Source organism: Accipiter gentilis, chromosome 14 (assembly GCF_929443795.1).
Source record: "Accipiter gentilis chromosome 14, bAccGen1.1, whole genome shotgun sequence".
NCBI lineage: Eukaryota > Metazoa > Chordata > Aves > Accipitriformes > Accipitridae > Astur > Astur gentilis.
In genome coordinates this window covers 6521043-6543256 of record NC_064893.1, presented here as the reverse complement: position 1 = coordinate 6543256, position 22214 = coordinate 6521043, and the positions used below count along the sequence as shown (strand labels likewise).

At 40.7% G+C, this 22214-nt stretch overlaps 1 protein-coding gene across 2 annotated transcripts in view; it reads left to right on the top strand.

Annotated features, from left to right (window-relative positions):
• Positions 1-22214, top strand: part of TPK1 (thiamin pyrophosphokinase 1) — a 321987-nt gene that overhangs the window by 81640 nt on the left and 218133 nt on the right. The window lies entirely within an intron of this gene.

The following is a 22214-nucleotide window of genomic DNA, read 5'->3' as shown; positions in this document are numbered from 1 at the left end:
ATCAAATTTACACCTCAGTTCCCTGTTGCACTAGTGTTGCAATTAAAAAATCAGTTGCAGCTTTTTTGGCAGCTGCTTGGGTGACTTCACCAGCTTGTGAGTGGGAGCACTTTTCTGGGAACATGGACAAGTCGAAGCCTGTGCTGGTATGTAACATAGCACCTCATATTACTGCATTTTTAAAAAATGTCTCAGTGAAGGGTGTACAGTGGACAGCCACTTTTCCATATATTGTAGTAAGTGCAGTAATTCCCTAGAAAATGTCAAACTTAAAAAAATATTTTACCTGCTTACAAAGTCAGTGGTGCTCTGAGCTACCCAGTAGTAAGAAACTATATATTTCAATGGATAGAAATGTACAGTTTCCATCTACATTTTCTCTTTAGTCAATATTGTGGCAGGGTAGTGTGAGGCTCTCTGTATGCTAGCAATCCTTATCATATCCACATGTGGGATGTTCTTTTGTCGAGCAGCTTTCTAAAGTGCTTCTTCAGTGGGTCCAAGTCATTTCCATTGCTAAGCAGCTTATAGCCGTGGGAGATTTCTAAATGTATATATTTAAGCCTTCAATAAGAAAGAAAACAGGTAAAACTCACACATAAGACAAGAATTACAAGATGCTCCCCTTTTAATAATGCTAAGTTCCTCCGACATGGAGATGCTAATGATTTAGATACTTGTTGTATATTGGCTAATGGTTGCTTAATGCCAAAACTAAATTTAAGTAGTGAAAAGTCATTAGACAATACAGTTGAAGATTCTTAACATCAAATAGAGGTTGCAATCTGGGACAGGCTAAAGATAACTAAAATAAAGCAAATGAGCAGGCTGTTAAGGAACCTAGCTCATTTATTTACAGGTGTGAGGCTTTCTCCTTAGTTGATCATACTATTAGTGGATGCCTGTACAAAATTAGAAGGAAGTCTGGCGGCGTGGGTATTTTTTGGGTAGTGGGTAATGCTCTATGATATGTGTCTGTTAAAGAAAATAAAAGAAGATATTGTCCCAAAGCTGGCTGTCCAGAAACATTGTGGTTAGGGTGAACAGGAAAGCATTGGGTTGTTCTTGTCGTAGCACAGTGAAAAGCATTAACTACAACCTCCCCTTGACCACATCACAGTTCATGCTTTCGCATGACCTACACCCTCATGCCCTGAAGTTAGTCAAGGTGCTGTATACTCGCACAAGCAAAGGTGCAGTACCTGTATGTGGGAGGGATGTTGCAGTTCTTCATGCCAGCTCGTATTAACTGCTGAGAATTAATAGAATAGCCTGTCTGTTGCTTCTATATCCATGTAAAGTTATGTCATGTAAGCGATATGTGATTGTGCTGTCTGTTTTTCTTCCTAAATAAGTTTTGAATTGGCTGGCCAATTTATACAAATTTGAGAGAGGGACAGAAGTATCAAAAATAAGAAGGTGCAGTAAGCTTGGTGAATATAGGTAGCTAGTTGAGAGAGAGACTAATGTTCCCGCTAGTTCCTGACCTAGCTTCTCATTGAAATTATAGCATAAGTTTACTACTAGACACCAGAAAACACATCTTGTGCAAGCACCATGATTGCCAGCCACAAAAATGAGATTTTGGAAGTTTTCTTACTTAAGAGAACCAGCACTGTGGCATGGTTACCATTTTCCCTCCCCACTCTCCTCTGTAACAGTTAACTACCAGCCCCCGCCCCGCCTCCCCCTTTTTTTTTTCTCAAATGTGATACATGTTCACAGCAATATTGATGAAAGTAAACAAAATGGAGCTGTGATGGCTGACACTCCTTTAAAAAGATGGGATAAGAATCAATGTGTGCTAAGTGCAAGTGGATAACAGGGAGTGGCAGAAGAAAGGAATTGTTTGGGGTTTTTTTAGCTACTAAGAAACATTGCTCTCAGTGCAAAGGTAAAACATAATATCTTTCTTTTTATAATGAAGTTTTGTGTAACCTGACTAATGGCAAGGAAAAACCCTAACAATTTGTGCATGTTCTCTTTAGAAGAGAAAGAAGGAAGATGCTTCTGTTCAAGAGATGGAGTGGAAAGCTCCCTTTTAAAACCTTTCTAATCTAAAAGAAGACTGACCCATCTTTTAGTGAGTCTCATATACACTGATTTTTTTTTTATGGTCTCTGACCTCATTAGTGGTTGCTGGAAGTAATTAAAACCCATAGCAGAAGATCATAATGGAAGGTAGGACAAAATAATATAATTGAGTACAATAATGTAGGCTTTTAGATATTGTTGCATATTATTGTACATTATCTGACTTACTCTTCTCCACTGTACAAATGGCTTCCTTAACTAAACTGAACCACGTAGTACAAAAAAAAAGAAAAGTGACGATATCCCTGAAGACTCTACTCCTTTTCATTCTAATTCTGTGAACAAAAGTGAGAGTTAAAGTTAGGGCACAAAGAATGGAGGGCTGAACCCAGTCCTAGCGTAGGAAATACCGTGATATGGTGTGCACTGTTGTGCATCTGTAGTTTAACTAAAAATGAGTATGCCTTCCTACGAGGGAAGTTAGCTGTATTGGTTTTGTGTGGCAGAGTTTTGGTAGCAGGGGAGGGTTACAGGGGTGGCTTCAGTGAGAAGCTGCTGGAAGCTTCCCCTGTGTTCGAGAGAGCCCATACCAGCCGGCTCTAAGATGGACCCGCCGCCGGCCAAGGCCGAGCCAATCAGCGATAGTGGTAGAGCCTCTGGGATAACATTTTTAAGAAGGAAAAAAAGTTGGGACAGATGGAAACAGCAGCCAGAGAGAGGAGTGAGAACATGTGAGAGAAACAGCCCTGCGGACACCCAGGTCAGTGAAGAAGGAGGGGGAGGAGATGCTCCAGGCGCTGGAGCAGAGATTCCCCTGCAGCTCCTGGTGAAGACCACGATGAGGCAGGCTGTCCCCCTGCAGTCCAGGGAGGTCCATGGTGGAGCAGATATCCACCTGCAGCCCAGGGAGGACCCCACGCCGGAGCAGGTGGGTGCCCGAAGGAGGCTGTGACCCCGTGGGAACCCCACGCTGGAGCAGGCTCCTGGCAGGACCTGCGGATCTGTGGAGAGAGGAGCCCACGGAGCAGGTTTTCCAGCAGGACTTGTGACCCCGTGGGGGACCCATGCTGGAGCAGTGTGCTCCTGAAGGACTGCACACCGTGGAAAGGACCCCCGCTGGAGCAGTTTGTGAAGAACTGCAGCCCGTGGGAAGGACCCACATTGGAGAAGTTTGTGGAGGACTGTCTCTCGTGAGAGGGACCCCACGCTGGAGCAGGGGAAAAGTGTGATGAGTCCTGCCCCTGAGGAACATGAAGTGGCAGAAATAATGGGGGATGAACTGACTGTATTCCCCATCCCCCTGTGCTGCTGGGGGGGTAAGTAGAGAATTCAAGAGTGAAGTTGTGCCTGGGAAGAAGGGAGGGGTGGAGGGAAGGTGTTCTGAGATTTGGTTTTATTTCTCATTCTCCTACTCTGATTGATTGGTAATAAATTGAGTTAATTTTCCCCAAGTTGAGTCTGTTTTGCCTGTGACGGTAATTGGTGAATGATCTCTCCTGTCCTTATCTGGACCCACAAGCCCTTTGTTATATTTTTCTCTCCCCTGTCCAGCTGAGGAGGGGGAGTGATAGAACGGCTTTGGTGGGCACCTGGCATCCAGCCAGGGTCAACCCACCACATTAGCTTTTCTTCTTTTTTTTTTTTTTTTAATGGGGAAAAAAAAAAATCCATGTGAAATCTTGAAAGTGTTTTGTTTTAGTTTCTTCTAGTGAACTATCTAGTAGGCGTAGTAGAAAGTATGGGAAGTGCTAACTCTTTGTCTCAGTCTTTTGCACTAGTGTTCATTCTGAGGGTGGAATTTTCTTCTGGGGATCCAGGTGAGATTCCAGGGATGACTAGGGGTTTGGCTATAAAAGGAGAGAGTGCTTGTGTGATATCTGAAGAACTCTATTAAAACATTTATTAATTGCCTGTATATATAAAAATCAAGCCAGCGTAATGTGATTCTGCGATTCTATGATTGTATGCATAATGGAGATCGCTCCTTTGGTGCCCATTTGATGGGCAGCGCCTTAAAATTTGCTATTGCTCACTGGAGTGTTGCAGATAAGACTTTTTTTTTTATAACACCTCTTGGCTCACTTTCACTGTCCTCTCTTATTTTAAATGTGTTCTAGCACTTCCAGTCAGTGGCTGAATTTGGCAGAACCTGTATCAGTGTGCTGTCAGATAGTATACTGCACTCACAAAAGGAAGTGGTTGTGCTCACTTTGACCCCTCAGAGCTGTAGAGCAGGAAGGAGTGGGACTCTGCCTGGATTTCCTGATGTTCATGCTTTGAATGAAAATGGCTTTGTGCCCTTTTTTTTTTTTTTTTTTTTTTTTTTTTTTTTTTTTTATATGAAGCTTTGTATAAAACCTCAGATAACAAAACAAAGAGGTAGCAGAAAATCACTCTACTAATTCACTCTGCTTATAAAAAAACATCCCCTCAAGCTGTATATCTCAGGCAAGGCAGTGAATGAGTAGATGCTCTGGGATGATTTCTGAAGATTGTCAAGTGCCGATCAGTGAGGGAAGTGACTTGTGGCGTTGAGCGTTTTGCATTGCTAATGCTGTGCACCTCTTTACTCTGACCTTGCAGCCAAACCTAGAAAGACCTCTTATCTTTCCTTCTCCTCCTTCAGTCTCCATTGTGAGTCTTCCCCACTTAAAATGATAATAGATTTTATTCCCCTGTTGAGGATTGGGGTTTGAATCTATTGAAGGCAGCTACAGCTGGAAATTTAACCTCTAAAGGAGTCTTGATTCCCGTGGGGCTGGCAAAGCTGTGCGTCCCTAACAGGTATTGTAGACCACCAGTATGTGTGCAGTAATAAGGCTGTAGCTCCTGAGAAGGGAATAATCCCTTTAATGTGTCCACCTTTTCCTGACAGAGTGGTGTAAAACAGGCAGCAATGAGGCCAGAATTAAGCAGTAAGTAGATAATGCCATGACTGAAAGAGTATTGTATTAGCCTACTAGTTCTCAGAAAGGTGGTATGTGCCACCTAATACTAGAAACATTACTGAACCATTGGAGGAAATCAGCTGCTTATAGTGACTGTATATATGGTGATAGAGAAACTGTCCAGGGAGGTGGTAGTAGATGTAGGTTTCATGGAAGGTTCTTTTTAGACTCACTGTCTTAATGTTTGCAAAGTTGCAACTTTGCCATATAGTAATTTTATTAAAGTTATCAAGATATTATCACAGCTTCCAGACTCAAAACCATAGGAGAACTTACGAAATAAAAACTGGTTTGCATCTTAACCCCTCTTCATAGAGAGTAAATGGAGTTGCTACAGCATTGTAAATTTTCAGTCAAGAACTTCTTTTTTTTTTTTCCCCCCACTAAGACTCATCTACAGCATTTTACCTAGAGTGAAGAGAGGATCTGAAAGTGGGGTATAAATTAATTAAATGCCCCTTTTCTCTGGCAATGTAGAAGAGACCTTAGGCAGAGCAGTGAGGAGGGTGTTTGTGTAAATGCAACTGCTTTTCAAATACCTTCGTTTAGCTTATGTACATTTTATGTACGTAAGTGAATAATGAATGTATGTTAGGTGTTATCATTGAATAGACTGGGACTCACAAGAATGACAAGACCTAGATCTGCAATGAGTAAACTCTTTTGAAATAAATCCATGGGTTGAAGGAGAGAAATGGGGGGGGAAGTTGTAAGGTCAAAGTATAGTGGTGCAAGAATGACTAATGCTAATTCTTTCTGCTTATTCTAGCAACTGAAGTGGCTAGGAGAACATAAACTCTGTTGTGCTGATCTTACTTCATTTGGTTTCTGGATAGCTGTATCGTCACAGACACACAATTTTGGTAGCAGCACACATCATCTTAGTAATTCTTCACTAATGTTATTGAGTAGTGGGGGCTGTTAGTGTTCCTAAAACAGTAAGATGCAGACGAAATGGATGCTTAATATGCAGAATATCAGAATGTGCATTCATACATAAATTAATCATATTTTCTGCCAAACGTGGGACTACGCTCTGTCTACTGGACATACATAACGCTCACCACTTCTAGCCATTTTTATGTACCATCACTTTTTGTGGGCCATCTACATAAACTTGACTATGAAATACAAATTCCACTAATTGCAGTAATACTGAGTTCTCTGTGTTTTCTGCGGCTTAAGGAGGTGATTTATGCCTTTGTGGTTTAAGGAGGCTAAATATCTCAGCAGTGCAGTGGATATTTGTGTACATAGTGCCTATTAAAGTTCATGGGAGTTTCCAAACTCATCTTCAGCACATAAATTGATGGAGCGAGTTGTAGAGTGTGCTAATATCCTATTGCTTCCACTTATGTTGTACTTTTCATGGGAACATCTTAATGGCTGTACAAAGGGACTAAATCACAACTAGCTATATAAAAAGCCAGTGATGAATAAATGAGTAAGTAGATTTAATAGAAATGTAGTGAGTGACTCAGCCAATCTGATTTGTGTGGGAAGCAAGTTTAATAGATCTAAGATAAAGTATTTCTGGTTCCCAGATGTGGTATGAACTCAAACGGTCAATTCTGCAGCAAAAGCAACATAGAATAAATGGAGCGAGAATATTTTTTTAGTGTTTCTCATGTGACAAAAGGCAAGTATGCAGATTCTCATTGTAATAGAAGGAAAAGAATAGACACTTCTTCATCCCAGTCCCAACTGAAGTATATGGGCAGACAATGCATAGTAACATGAGGAAATATAAGGATTCATGGGAAAACTGTGCAGTGCAACCTACAGCAGCAAACACAAAGGAGAGCCTTTCTCTTCTAGAGCTAGTGGCTAAGGTTTTCAGCCAGACACTAAATAAGTAAGTAAATCCTAACTAGCTATGTAATAAAATAATGATAAGTGCAGTAATTATAAGGAATAATTAAATCAATTCAAACCTCCTAATTTGTGCCAAGCACTAAATTTTAATTATAGCAACATATGAATCTTCATAGTGTAAATAGACAGCATGGCAAAATTAAAGCAAACATTTATACTCAGACTGGGACAGTGCATTTCTTTGTTAATGTCTATTTCCAGGATTAGATCTAGATTATATAATCCAGATTGCTTGAATGCTTTAATTCTAAACTATCTTCCATTTGCTTCTATTTTCCATAATTCTCTCAGCAGAATCTTTTAGGGTCTTTTGTCACTGCATGATGATGTTTTTTAAAAAAATTTGGTCAGAAGCTTTCAGTGGTATCGGAAATATATGGAGTGTCAGCGACAAAAAGGCATATTCCTCCTTGTCCCCAGATGGCAATGTTCTAGGAATTTCTGATGCAAGGAGAGTTCAGATTTGGCAGTGCTAGGAATATGTTTCAGAGCATACAGAGAACAGTGTGTTTGGGGGATCATGCTTTAGCTGAGCTGTATTCCTGAAGAGTTTAATCTAGGAATAGTACATTTTCTATGTGCACAGTAACCAAAGTGTCCAGTGCTTGTTAATGAAGAGTTAATTCCAAAGAAACCTTCAGTTCAGCCATCGTGAAGACAATTAGCAATTTCTTACCTGAAACTGGACATAGGATTGAAACATGGGAGCATATTGGAGTAACTGCCCTTCTGCCTAATGTCAGGAACACATAAGGAGGTATCAGTTCTTGGAGTTGACTTTGCTGTTCATCTTTTGGGTACAAGTGTTGCCAGCGTGTAGAGGCTGGGTAGCAAGAAGCAGGACTCTCTGCAGTCTGCTGTCACAGATGTTGGCCTTGGATGTGTAGCATCACTGACTATTTCTAAGATCCAAGCGGATGTATGATACTGACAGAACCTAAAATTTGGTTTCTTCTTTAATGTCCTTTCTTTTTGAGAAACTATCAAAATGGGTGTATAAAATTATCAGAGAGGAAGGGGTGGGGTAAAGGGTAGAAAACATCAGCAGTAAAATCTGGAAAGTTACAGAGACTTATTCAAGCCAGCCATCTGTCTCTAAGGCAGCTCCAATGCACAAAAATGCCTGTCTTTGAGGATTTGGATGTTTTTCTCGCAGTATTGAGGACAAAAGCAGAACTCACATGTGCCTGCTAGTACATGCAGCACTGCTTCCCCCCCCCCCCCCCCAACACTGTCTATCCTCAAGGACAAAAACAGGGCCAAATATGGAAGAAACACTCTTCTGGAAAAGCTTGCATCTTAAAGGCTGCCTGTCCTCAGATAGAGAAACATATTTAATGGTAGGAGCAGAAGGCTGTTTGCAGAAAAGAAACTGGGTCTGAGATTAAAACAGGGGCCTGGGGGAATTCACTGTGTTTGAAGAGCAGCCGGAGCAAACAGGCTGCAAAGCTGCATTTGTCTCGTTAAGCACACACAGACCTTCCACCATGAGATGCCTTGAGAGCTTGAAATGCTGTGGTGTTAGCATGAGGTTGAATCTGTATATAATTAGCATGTATTAGTACCACTGGTTAAGAGTAACAGCTGAATCTTAAGTTGACATCTTGTCTTGTTTTGTCCAGCTCACATATATGTTGTTCCTAAATTCTCAGCCTCTGCATTAGTTGTCTTACTGGCTGTCATGTAGTCCTATTGAAAAGAAAAATTTATTCAGGGTGCAAACATGCTGACTTCTCATGGTGGGTCAGGAGACATTTCATGACCGCTGCCTTTGGATGTAAAAGCATATATATAGCCTGTTGGAAGCTTTTTCTTCAAATTGTTTCTTCCCCTCCCCAACACCCCCCAGTAAGAATCCTTGAATGACACTACCTGCTAGGAACGTTTGAGTGCTAACTTTTCCCCAGCTACTCCCCTGTGTATCTGTCCCTGAATTTCTGCGTTTTGAAAGAACTAAAGGCAGTGAAGCATATGCTGAAGGTGCAAGTCCCACAGAGAATATTTTCTTCATACTTTTTAATACATATCTGTTACCATGTAAACCAATTTTTCTAGCTGGACATATTATAAAAATTGATAGTGCAGTATTGTGTTCTTCAATTTTGTGCAATAAGAAGACTGGCTGCCCTGTTTCTCCGCAAGAGCTTCTTCAGCTTTAGATGTCAGCTCTGTCTTCCTCCTCTTCCCCTCTCTCCTCAACCTGGCTTAAAATCCATGTCATTCAGCAACTTGTGTTAATACCTCATGCAAAAAAAAGGCCACCCTGTATTTCATAAAAAGTAAGAAAACAAAATCTGCAACATGCCTATGGGCTACCTTCACTTCAGATATGAAGAGCAAGAGAGTGAAAAAAATGCCACTGTCTTGATCAGTAATTTAGGTGGGTAGTATCTTGAAGAATATCAGTGGATACTAAGTGCTTTGACAATTGGGACAGAAGAGCCCCAGCTTTAAGCACCAAGTATTGGCTTTCACTTAGAAAACCGCAGGTCTCTGCTAGTGTTGATTAGAGAAGATTAGTACCTATCAAGAAATTATTAATAGTGAGCTTTGGGTTGAGTGTCATTTAAAAAAAAAATATATAGGGGCAAGGGGAAGGTTTCATTAGCAATAAGAGATTATTATAGGCAGCCAGTTTTGAGAAAAAGAGCTTCGTTTAACAGGAGTGCCTCAGCCTCTTCTATAATCAGGCTATGTTTGTCTTCTAGTTCCCCACTTACTTCAGCTTCCTTATCAATCTAAGTCCCTCCTGAAACTTTCTGCACATGCTCTTGTTGCTAATATCATATATCAGGAAGGGAATATATGCTTTTAAAACTTTCTGCCCTATTTCTCAAGGACCCACAGAAATCCTAATAAATCCTAATCCATAGAAATTACTAATAAATCACAAGGTAATTGTGGTGGCTGTCTGTATGCTAATACTGTTTTTTAAATCAACTGGCAGAGCTGAATGATGACTGATAAAACCTTTTGGTGTGGTGAGACGATTGTAGTTGTATGTGATGCTCTCTTGCAGAGCAAGCATAGCTTTGGCTATTAACAAACCTTCTTTGGGCTGTGGTCTCACAGACCTCTCTGTAGGCTTCTCCTTTTCCTTCTTTATGTCCATTCTGCAACACTGATGGGAGTCTGATGGCTCCTGGTTTCTGCTCAGGATTTCTGTTGTAGATCTGGTGAAGGCACAGGCATCAGAAGTCCTGAGGGCATGGTAGCACAGAAGAAGTATAGTATGACTTAATTTGTAGTAAGTGGTATGTGTCATTTTTATGCTGTCAAGGGATGTGCCTTGGGGGTGATGTGTTTTTCTTCTCATCACTGCGTGAAGTAAAGATGTTAATTGCTGAGACAGTCTCAAGTATCTGTTTTGCTTCCTCCAGCAGAGTTTCATATTTCTGTGCAGCTAGCTGGCTGTGTCTGAAGTTTTGCTTTCACTTGCAGCTAAGGATGAATTTGTTGGGCTTTTTTTTCTTAAACATTTGAGATTTAAGTTTTTAAGGTGAAAGTAAATATGCATGGAGGCTAGGTGAGTGTGAGGAGAAAAGGCATATCAGTTAGTTCTAAAGCTTGGCTGCCAGTTTTTCCTCAACTGACTAAACTTCAAAAGGAGGTTGAGGAGGTTGCATATTTCTGCCACAGACTTCTTCCCATACTTTTCAGCACTTTGCAAGAAGGCAGTTTTACTAGTGGTCAAAGCAGTATGCTTTTTGCTGAGGAAGATAAATCAAACTGCTTCTACTTTATCTCCCCAGGATTTGTGGGGGTTTTGTTTGGGGGGTTGGTTTGTTTGTTTGTTTTTAAAGTGAAGCTAGAAAGCAGCTTGACTGTTGCCGTAGGTCTGAGGAGAACGAAGCACCACCTTTGCGCCTTTGAGAACAGTAGATCTGCAGTGCTATTGCTGTGCAATGATCAAAAGGAGGAGAGAAGCAAAAGCAGCGGGAGCAGAAAGTGAAAAATGACTTTTGGATTTCAAAATAAGCTTGTAGCAAATAGGAGGATAGGGTTTTGAATTGAAGGATTTTCAAAATAGCAAAAAGATCTTCCAGCTTCTCGATTTGCTATTTCTATGGTGTTGGCCTTGGGCAGCTGCATTCCTGGAGCTGCCTGATAACAGCTCAGAGCTGTGCTTGGCTGGATCAATAAGGTGTATCCAGTAGTGTCTGAAACCTGTAAATGAAGCATTTTCACCTTTTCTTTATCATGCTTTCTTTTCAGACGTGTTATTGTCCACTGCTGCAGCGTGTCATGAAACTTGGGAGCACACAGGGGTGTGCTGAGAGGCTAAGTTAGGCCATGTTGTAACAACGTGTAAAAGCCTGATGTGAAAACCTCTGGGATTTCTCTTAAGAAGAGAATTTCCCAGGTATGGCTGGCATAGGAGGGGATGGGAGTTGTAAAAGCAACCTTTTTTCTCTTTTTGTCTTTGTTTTCCTTCCCACAGTCCTCCATTTCCAGAAGGGAACAAGAAAATAGTTGTTGTTCCCTGGGTTTGCAGCTCTGTTTCACTCTCATGTGTCCTGCGCAAGATGGCAAGGAAGGTGTCACAGAACAGCCAGAACCTGGTCTGGCTTGGGTAGCTATGGATTCGGGGACACTGAGGAGGAAGGGAAGTAAAGTTCTGCAGCCGTTTGTCATTCAGATGGTAGGAGGGCGGTAATGTGCAAGGTCCATTTCTGCTTGTCTCGGGCAAAATCCTACTCACCCTTCATGCATTCACCTGACAAGCCAAACCACAAATTCTCCATGCAGAGCGCCATGAGATGCATAGTCCTTGCATATCTGAGGTAGTTACGGGATGATGAGACTGAATATGGCAGTGGTCCCTCGGTGGCTCTACCTCTCACTTTGAAGACAGGACTAAGCAGGTGTGCAGCTTGTTTTCAGGGTGACCTAGCAATTTGGTTTCAGCAGCCACCACTGCTTTATTTTGCAGCTGGGGGAGTGTATGACTGTGGCAGCACAATCAGTATATGTGTAGTATGATATCATTTTAACACAGGAGCAACACTGAAGATGCTGTGGCTGACAGGTAGAAACCTGAAGTGCGAAAGAAGCAGCTGAATCTCTTCCTCTTCCTGACAGCTGCCTCAGGATACGACAGAACGAAATGAGAACTGGAATCTGTTCATCCCCTTTTCTGTGCTGCGTGTGGTGCAGTGTTAATCCTTTACGAGTTTCTGGCCAATGAGGACTTGTTTATGGCACAGTATATATTAAAGTCTTTTGCGTGTGTGTCATTTCAGGGATAATATTACTACATAACACTGCATAGTAAATAACAATCTTTCATTTGTTATTACAATTTAGGATAGCAATTGAAGTACTTTGAATTGGGTGGAGAAGAAAAGGTCAAGGTGTGAAATGACTTCCACGCAGGCAACACAGCTGTAGAAAAGCAGAGAATTGTACCTCAGTACTCTCAGTTTCATTTTCATGCTGCAAAAGCAAGCTCATCATTCTTCATCTTCAGATATTTTTTAGTGAGTATGGCCTGTCTAGTAGGGCTTTGAGAGAAATGTGTATATTCCCTCTTCTGACGGGTTGTGCGCAAACACACAACCTAGCTCTCACCAGACTCGGTTTGCACCCGTCTTGTTTGTAATATATTAGATTTCCTTTGATTCTTACCCTGGTGAAATGGTGAGAATGAAAACAGTGGTTTTGGTTTACATCTTGACTTCTTTTTTATTATTATTATTTCTTAGATAGGTGCTGCTCTTATATTTATTGTGACCAGCAAGGTCTGCAAATACTTTTATTTTGCAGAAGTTCACTGGAGATAGTGAAAATTAATGTCCGAGTTGTCACTTCATTGTTTTCCACAAGGCAAAACTCCCTCTTCTCTGAGGGTCTTTGCCCAACAAAAAATGTCATTAGTCTTTTATTTATTGTACCTCTTGATTCAGAGCATTGGTTAAGCATCCACACTTCTTTAAATAAGTCTGCCTTGGAATTTATGTACTATATATAATGGCAGCATAGCCACATGATGTTATCTACCAATAGGGCTATTTTTAACATGCTTTCCTGCATGATTTCTTATCATCATCTTCCATTCACCTTTGTCTTGGTTACAGCCTGTTAATGATGAAGGGAGCTGATTTGGGTGAAAGTTCACCATTAACTTAATTATCTTTTATTCATGTACACTGCATTACTGCAGTATATGCTGATTGTTACCTCAGTCTTTTTCTTACCCCGAGTTCTGCATTTGCACTGCAAGTTGCCTGCTAAAAATGTGCCAAGGTTTTTTTGGTTTGTTCTAAATATAGTGACTACAGGATTCATGATTGACTGTTGATCCTTTAGAAGTTACAGTGTGGAGTTGCAGTATTGGTATTAGAGTGAGAAAAGGGCTGCGGTTGAATGGATGTTTCTAGCTGAGGTTTCCTACCTCCTGTACTCCTTGTGCATGACCCTTAGCATAGGAGACTTTCACATGTACCATCACTTTCTGCTGGAATCCCAAAAGGCTCTTGTTTAGAAGCCTAATTGAGATTTCAGTGCATAGATGAATGGCAGTGTGATTCCTTCTCACCCCATGGTGTTGAGCACCAGCATATTGTTACCTGTTATCTCAACTTTGACCTCTGTGGACAGAAGGTGCACACACTAAGTCTAAAGCTGGTCAGAAAGTACCTCTTTTCCTTTGTGGAAAAACCCCCACAGAACTTAATTTTTGCTTTTATTCAAAATCCTGAATGCTACACAAAGCCAAATTCCATGTTTTCATCCAAGTTGTGCTGCTTTGCCTTCCCACCTCAGCAGGAAGAAGTGGCTTCCTTGACTCACGCTGTGATTTGTACTTGTGCTTCTAAGGAGCCTGACCTGACTGTGCTGGAGTGCTTCAGCCTGAAAGATTGACCTGTGACTGAAAGTGGTTGAGAATCCTGCATTTATTTATCCTCTTATGCTGTTGTCACAGTTGGCTTTAATTTCTTACACAAAAGTTGACTTGAAGTAAGTTTACTGGGTCGTACTGTCTATACCATAGCTTATGTTGTACTCATAAGAGCAGCCTTCATTCAAATCTGCATCGACGTTGCGTGTCCCTGTTTTTCAGTGTTACCTGCAGCTATGAAAAAAACAGAGCACCAGGGTATGCTATGAAATGACCTCAGAAAGGGCTTTGGAAATGACAGCCTGGCACGAAGTTTCTAAACCAGTATTTAGGAACTTAAGTACTTACACTTTGCTAGCAGCAGAGAATACTCTGGTTCTGTTAGGCTTGGCTGGTTCTCAGAGCAGTCCTCCTCTGATAAGTTGTTTCAGGTGTGAAATTAATGCTTATAATCTGAGAGTGTTGCTTTAAAACAGTTTTTATTACACCTGTACATATTTTTAGCATGCAGCTCTGAATGTTGCATGACCAACCTTTTTCCTTCTCAAGTGTCTTTTATAAATCACGGCATATTGATATACCGTCACATCAATAAATTAAGTTAAGGGACTAACCTAAACAAATGCCAAAATCATTAGCAGTTAATTAACCTTCTGTACTTCTCTCCAAATTGACTTCGGTTTAATTGACGACATGGGCTCAGTTCACTTGCTCTGTGCTCATACAAACAAACAAAACGAACATGACACAAAATTGAATTGGGAAGGGGAAAAGGGAAAGCAAGAAAAAGAATGGAAAAGACGTGCGAACACATCTCCATCACAGAGTACCAGCAGCAAAATATTAACTGTGTGGTTGCAGCAGCAGAACTGGGACAGGATGGGTGATGCTTAGGACCTCGCTGTGCTGCTCTTGCCCCTGGCACTCAGTAAGAATATCCTGTTGGGCTGGGTGGCAAAGGTTTCAGCTTACTAGGGTTTGTTGGGGGGTTGGGGTGGGGTGGGGTGTTTGGTTTTTGGTTGATTGGTTTTGTGGTGGGTTTTTTTGTGTGGTGTTTTTTTTTGTTTTTTTTTTTGGTTTTTGTTTGTTTTTTTTTACCACCCCCCCCATCCCCACCTCCCCCCAGTTTCCTAAACAGGCATGATAGCTCATAAAAAAACACCTGCTTTTAAGTCAGCGAGAGGCTCTTGGAGCTATGTTCATTGATGTGTTTTTATTGAACTTAATAACAGATGTTCTATTCTTATCATTCTTCCTTGTTTCCAAGTTACAAACGGGAAGAGCGTAGTTCATCTAAGCTTGCTGGAGAGCATGAAAATGACTTCCCGTTCCTTCTCTGGCATGATCTTAATTTAAGACGGCACTTGTTTGATGTATACAGTGAATCGTGAAATCAGTTGTGCTTGCTTAGGTACTGGAGTATTTTGTACCCTCATCCGGGAACCTGTGTCGGGTATTCAGCCTCTGTGCCTGCGTGCTCTGGGCAATGTGTTAGGTTACGGACCAGAGAGGAGGTTTGTACTTATACCCTCCCGGGGAGGCTTCCGCGAGGCTCTGCATCTGTGGAGGCATTACTGGTGTGAATGATTTTCAAGATCTGACCTGAATTTGACTTGGTGGTGGTGGCATATTGTTAATGCTTCACTGCTTTTTGCTCCCCTCTGGAGCTGTGCACCTGTAACCCAGTCCTGCTACCTTGCATCATGGAGAAATGTCTGTTGTTTTGGTGAAAGCACAGTGCCCTGATGGTGGCTGCTCTGTGTGGGACGCTCTTCGGGCTGATGGATTAATGTACTTTTTAAGAACATTAAAAGAAGCTTGATGAGTTTAACCACCCTACTGAATATGTATGATTCAAAAGTATTTGTGAGAAACATTGTTGAAAGAACATAACTTTCACTTGAGAGCTTTTTTTTCCCCCCTTGTTTTACTACCTCATAAATAAATATTGCTATACTAATGGTCTTCAAATGGTTTAGCGTAACCTATTACCTTGAATTTTTCACAGTTAATATCAAGTTCCATATACCTAAAATATTAACCAAAAATTTCTGAAACAGCCTTTGCTGTTGAAAAGGTACTGTGTTGACAATAAATATTGTTTTTCTGCTTCCAAAGGAAGTTTACACAAATTAAGTTTTGTCTCGTTAGAAAAAATGCTAAAAATCTTTTCCTTTAACTTGCTAGTGTATTTACAATGTTAATATGCATAGAATCAATTTGTATGTATGTATACAAATAAAAAGTGCAGAGCTTGGTGTTTTGTTTGTTTGTTTGTTTGAAGGCAGTCCCTACCAATTCTAGTAGATTCAAAAAATTTATCCTGCCAAAGAAGGGGATAATGGAATAAAAGTAGCGGATCCTGCTATAGACTATAATAAAATACAGTATGCTTGTAGATCTATATGAGCTGTGAAAGAATAATTTCCATTTTCTTTCACTTTGAAAGTTATTTGTGACTGCTAAACTTGTCTGGATTATCCTGTTTCTTCTGGAAATGGTCTTATATAAAGTTCTGCTTGATCTAGTTTTGTTAAAAATTATTTAATATATGTATTTTTCTATTTTCTACCCTCAGATGCTTGTCTTGAGTTTAATGACTTGGAAGCTGCAGAGGAAATTGTACATTTAAAACCCACAAGAAATAACATGTTAAAGCTGTATATTTAAATCCATAGGAAACAGGCTTGTCCTGTGACTGTGCTAATAAGAAAAATTTATGTATATAAATGTGCACACAGAGCTTCTCCCACTTTACTTATTTCTCCTCGCTTCTTCCCTCATCCCCTTTTCTAAGTTGAGCACTCCTTGAGGGAGTTTGCTTTGAACATACTGCAGAGCTGCTGGGAAATGGATTTGTGTGTTAATTTTTTGTGGGTTCTAAGTTTGCTGATAACTTTTTCCTTCTGTGATCAGATTTCCTTTTATTAGTTAATGCTGACTTTGCTGCATTTGGACTACATTCTCTGTCCCTCTTGATGAGTAGCAAAGTTACAACCACCATAAATGGAGACAGCATGGAGGAGGAGGTGGAGTAAACAATTTATTTTCATGTGTTTGGGATTACCACATAACTCTCAAATGGCAGAGGAAAGTGGAGTTTAATGGTCACCCTTAAGTTAGAGAGGGGAAAAAAACCCAAACAAAAATAAAATTATTTACTTAAGCTTCCTCTGTGTCTGTATTACTGTCATTCTTGGTTCAGACTAATGATTAAATGATGCCTTTTTATTTATTCAGATTTGATTAGTAGGAGAGGGATTTAAATATGTATTTTCCTTCTACATTTACAGTAGCTTGGCAGGAGATATTCAAGGTGAGCTGAGTATGAGACAGTAAAAAAGGAGATTGGGAGACATCCCTCTAAAAGTGAGGAGTGCAAGATAGTTTACATGTGGGTAATCTGAGGCTTGCAACATAATTGTGTTTGAATGGGGAGAAGGTGGGAACAGATGAATTTTGTTCCTCCTTTATCCAGTCATGTCCTGTGACTTGGTCCAAATAACAAACTGTATAGCTTAGCTTATCAGAAGAAACTGGAAATTTTGATTAAAGTTTGATTCTGGCTATCTCCTGGATATTACTGTTTCACTTTGCACTGAAAAGACACTAAATGTATCCTTTAGTGTGTTTTTCATTACTCAGATTAAGTTGAAAAGCAAAGGAAAGTTTCTCTAATAAAATTTAGGTCAAACATTTTTATTTTCTAATTGTGTTCAGTGTTATAATAACATGCTTGTTTTAAAAGTATTTTACTTATCCAACTCTCCTGAACCTGAGGTGCAGTATCATTATGATGTGGTTTAACAACTAAAAAGAAACGGCTCAATCTCTAATATCTCAAAAATGCTTGTTCTGAAGCAGTGATTTCTGGTGCTTCTCTACTTCTGGCTCACAGGACCATTTATGTAGCCTAGTTATGACACCAAATTTTACAGTTCTGTGAGAAAAGCATTTGATTTGAGTTAATATTGAGTAAAAGGAGTATATGCTTGCTGGGAAGACTAGTGAATGTGTGCAGAAGGCGCAGCTGAAGTAACTGATCTCAATTGAATATAAATAATGTAAAAACCTCACTAAAGAAGATACCATGGATGATACTGAAGACCACACTTTGATCTTCATATTGTCAAGGGCATAGCAGCTTTTTGATACAGATGATGTACTCCCACAAACAGAGTTGAGATGAAAGATTTTTATTCTTTTTTAATGTATATTTTAAGGTGATTCAGTGAAAACAGAGAAATTATGGTTCAGTAGCCTCTTGTACCTTGCTTGCACTTCTGAATTTTGTTAATATGGCTTTTCAGGCTTGGCAGATATCTTGGAGTTACATGTTTGTGGACTTTTCAGCTGTCTTTTCACTGTTGGTTTGAGTGTTCTGTCTTCGATAACACTCCTTTGGATTTCATTGAGATAACAAATGGCTCAAAATTGAGGGCTGATGATGTACAGTATGAACACACAGTCCGTGCGTGGCTCTCAGTGGTGGGCTTTTAAATATCTTTATGGATTCACATCAGCTGAAGCTGAAACTTTCCTGTTCTAATGGTAGGACACCTTGGTGGAGACAACTTACTTGTAGGAGAATTACGTTTAACACAGCACTGCTCACTTTATTATGGACCTCCAGTCAGGTTGGGACATGGGCTAAGCTAGTATGAACCATGTCACAGGAGTGTTAAAGGTCTGTTGGTCACCCACAAGGAACACTTCTGCTATTACAGCAAATGCGGTAACAAAATCTAGTTTTGCTTTTAGGGCTGCTTTGCTGTATGATAGCTTAAAACTTCAACCATTTTTAAAACAGTCCATGCAACTATACAAAAGAGGAGAATAAAACTATTTAAAAATGACAAAACTACTAAAAAGACGAGTTTAATGTTGCCACACAGTAGTAAATACAGGAAGAAAACCTAGGTGGAAATATAACATGCTTTAATACTCCAAGCAACAGAAATATTTCAAGTGTACTGAATATATTGCATGTTTTAAACAGTGATCCTTTCTTTCTCACAGCACACGTTATACTCTCCTTTTTTTCTTACATTGTGATTGCATTTCCCTACATTCCCACAAACATTTCTTTAAGAAAAGTCATGCCTTTTAAAACAGAAGCATTCAGTTTGAAAATAGTTTCTGATTTTACTACTAAATATGTTTTCAAAACAATTTCCCTGAAACTTGTCTATCAAAGGGATATTGCAAGCAATACATTCCTGTTACGTATACAAAAGCCCATTACTTAAATCCAAGGAAAATCAAATTTTAACAAGCCATGCAATTCTATCATCGTTTTTAAAAAATATGAAGACAGTCAAAATCTGAGTTTTAAATAAAATTGGTGCCTGTTTGGACTGTGATCACTAACTTGATGTTATGCTTTATGTCAAGTAAAACCTTTTACAACCTTATTCTTTCCTGACTGCGGTCTGCAGGATTTTCTTTCCTTCTCTAAAGCTGCTTCACAGTGCAGGTGTATAAGCTGCTGTTGTGTCTCCCCTGGTTCAGGCAGTGTTTTCAGAGTTTGGGCTTGACTTCTGCCTCTTAAGATGGATGTAGCAGTGAAGTGTCCCTTTCCCCAAGCCTCAGCTGACCCCTGGTGTGGCTGCACACCTTCCTCGGGTCACAGACCAAGTAATCCTGGGGAAAACTCGCAGGAATAGACCACGGAGCCTGTCACCTCCTGCCTAGCTGATCAGTGACAATCACGGGAGGCTGGGTCCACTGGGTCCAGTCCACAGCAAAGTACATAATCTTGGCCCCTTTTTTTCTGACCACAGCAGATCACAGCTCAGGATCTTTGCTGAGCTGGTAAACGAGGAGAGGTCTTGCGTGCATAGAGGAGCAGAAGGAGGTGATGACTTTCTTCCCCAGAGATTGTATTTTATTAGATATGGTACAGACATAAGTAAGAGAGAGCTGCTGCATTAGGGACTGGCATTAGCAACCTAGAGGTTGCTTCCAGTGGGTATTGTGTGTTTTGTAGATATTATGTTATCCATTTTCTCTCCGCTTTGTCTGTCTTGTTTTTATTACGGTAGTGCCTAGAGAGGGCCTACGATGTGCCAGTCACTCTAAGTACAAAAACTCTTAGACCCAGTCCTGTTTGTATTAAATTTTTAAAAAAGAGAGAGAGACTGACGAACGGCAAGAGGAAAAGATGTAGTAAGGTACCTTGCTTGCCTGATGCCCCGCAGTGCCCTGATGCATGTGTAACCACACTGCTTGTTCAGATGCCGAATCTGCTGTGGCTTCTGGGAATTGCCTGTGCGAGGGCAAATGGGCTGCTGTAAGCATACTGAGGAGAGCTTGGGGTTTTGAGGCTGGAAGAAGAAAGCAGGTTCAGCTCAGTTAGATGTTTAGAAAATGGGAAAAGGAAGCAGGGCAACCCTTAGTTGACAGTTTGCTCTGTGTTACTAACTACTGCCATGGCATGGTGCTATCAGCTGGTGGCAGTGTGAAATAGTAGCCCGCTGCCTCGCTGGAGGAGGAGTGACTCTGTGTGTTCACTTTCCAAGTTCTTATACTTGTCCCCACAGGAAAACTATGAGAGTGCTTCAGAGATGCCAGCATGAAACCTTTGCTGTAGAAATGGTTTCTGTTGGTTAAAGAAACACAAAAAAGTGTTTCCAAGTATGCTCTACCTACAGCTTTAAGGGGATTCCTTGATGAGAAGCTATTTTACCTTGCTCCTTCCAGGCAATGATTGGACACTGTCCAGGATAAACCCTCTTTGCTCAGGGTTTGCTCAGCAGTTCTGATCTGCATCTTCTGTCTGTGCTGCAGGCAGCACGTTCAGGGTTTGCCCCAGTTCCCCTTTCAAGTCTCTGCATAACATTTTCTTACTATAATGTAAATCTGCTTTGTAAGTTTTCTTTTTATTTTTTTAACTAAATTAGCACCTGTAGTAGTAGGTTTTGGTAGTGGTGGTGAGAGCATTGACTTTTCTATCCCCAGCTTATAGCCATTAGGGCAAGTCAAGACCTTGTAGGATTTGTCCTTAAGCAGGAGCAGCCCTCTTTTCCATCTAAGTAAGTCACGGCACTGTTGTTCTAACAGTCTCTGGACTATGAGTTAACATTTTTCTAGCCTTGTCATTGTTTAAACTGCTCCCCTTGCCTTGTCAGCCTTTGTAGTAGAAAACTAGTTCTTAATTTCTCTGGCAGTTTCTTTGTAAAATGGCTCAATGCTGTAGCAGAAAATGGCTTTTTTGTGTCAGCGGAAACTGAAGGGCTAATATTTCAGGCATGAAGGAGTAGAAGGGAGAGATGCCTTGACAGCAGGCTGAAAACCCTCCTGAAAAAAACCTTCTTCTCCCAGGGAGGTATCAGCCTCTGCAGTTTCCAGGCGGTGTGGAAGGAAACGCGTTACAGAATCCCTAAGAGAGCAGAAGAAGGTAAAAAATGGTGCTCCTTAATACCAGCCTCTGGCTGAAATGGCACACAAGTGAAGAGCAGAACAAAGAGGCTTTCTGCCACTTGTTTTGTGCTGGGTGTAACCCAGCTGACGCTGCTCCCTAGAAGATGCAATATCCATAACCTGGGATGACTGGACTCTAGAGTGACAGAAATTTATGTATGAATTTAGCCCTAAAAGGCCGACTGCAAGAACTTAAAGGCACCATTTGGGTAATTCCCAGCTGTTCTCAGAGGAATCAATGATGAGCTTTGCTCCAGAGGTGCTTAACTAGGTGCTGCATGGAGTTCTGTTTGCACTAAATAGCAGTAAACTCTTTAAGGTGTGGAAGAGGACTGAGCACTCAGTAAGTAAATGGAAAACTACACATAATGAATGCCATTATGCAAGCTGTTACCTCAATAGTAAGTTTCCATACCTTTTTTTTAAGCAGGTGTATACTAGCAATCTGCTGTTTGATCATGTTTGCAACCAAAACACTTAGCACAAAAAGTGTGCATAGCTACCAGCTGTCAAGAATTTCCATGCTCTTACCACTTACCACAAAGCATCTTTGCCTGCTTCTGTTCTTGTCTGTGTCCCACTAATTTACTAATTGCCATACCTCTGCCTTGCAGCGACACCTGCTGCCACGGGCAGGCTTGACAGAAAGCTAGCTCTTAGCTCAAAGGTCTAATTTTCTGCACCCCAGTTGATTGCTAGTAGCTTTTCTAGAACATGTTCAAGTTCCCTATATTCTTTCTAAATCTGGTGTTATTGCTAAAGAAAAAAAAAAAAAAAAAAGCCCCTCAGGCCAGCAGTTGGAACCCACATGGTATAAATGAGCCAGTCCCAAACTTGATACCCATGCTGCTTTTTGCACCACCTATATGATAATTTAATCTCTTCTTACTGAAGCTCCTTTACTCTGCAGGTGCGGTGTTACGTGTGGCGGCTTCAGCACGAGGAATTGTATTGGTCAGCTTCAGAACTGATACAAAATGCACTATAAATTAGACATTATTCAGTAAAGGCAAATTAGGATGTACGTTTGGAAATGTACACTTTGGCTTGAATTGAAGTAATTATGTGGCTAAAACCTGGATGTTGTCGAAGTA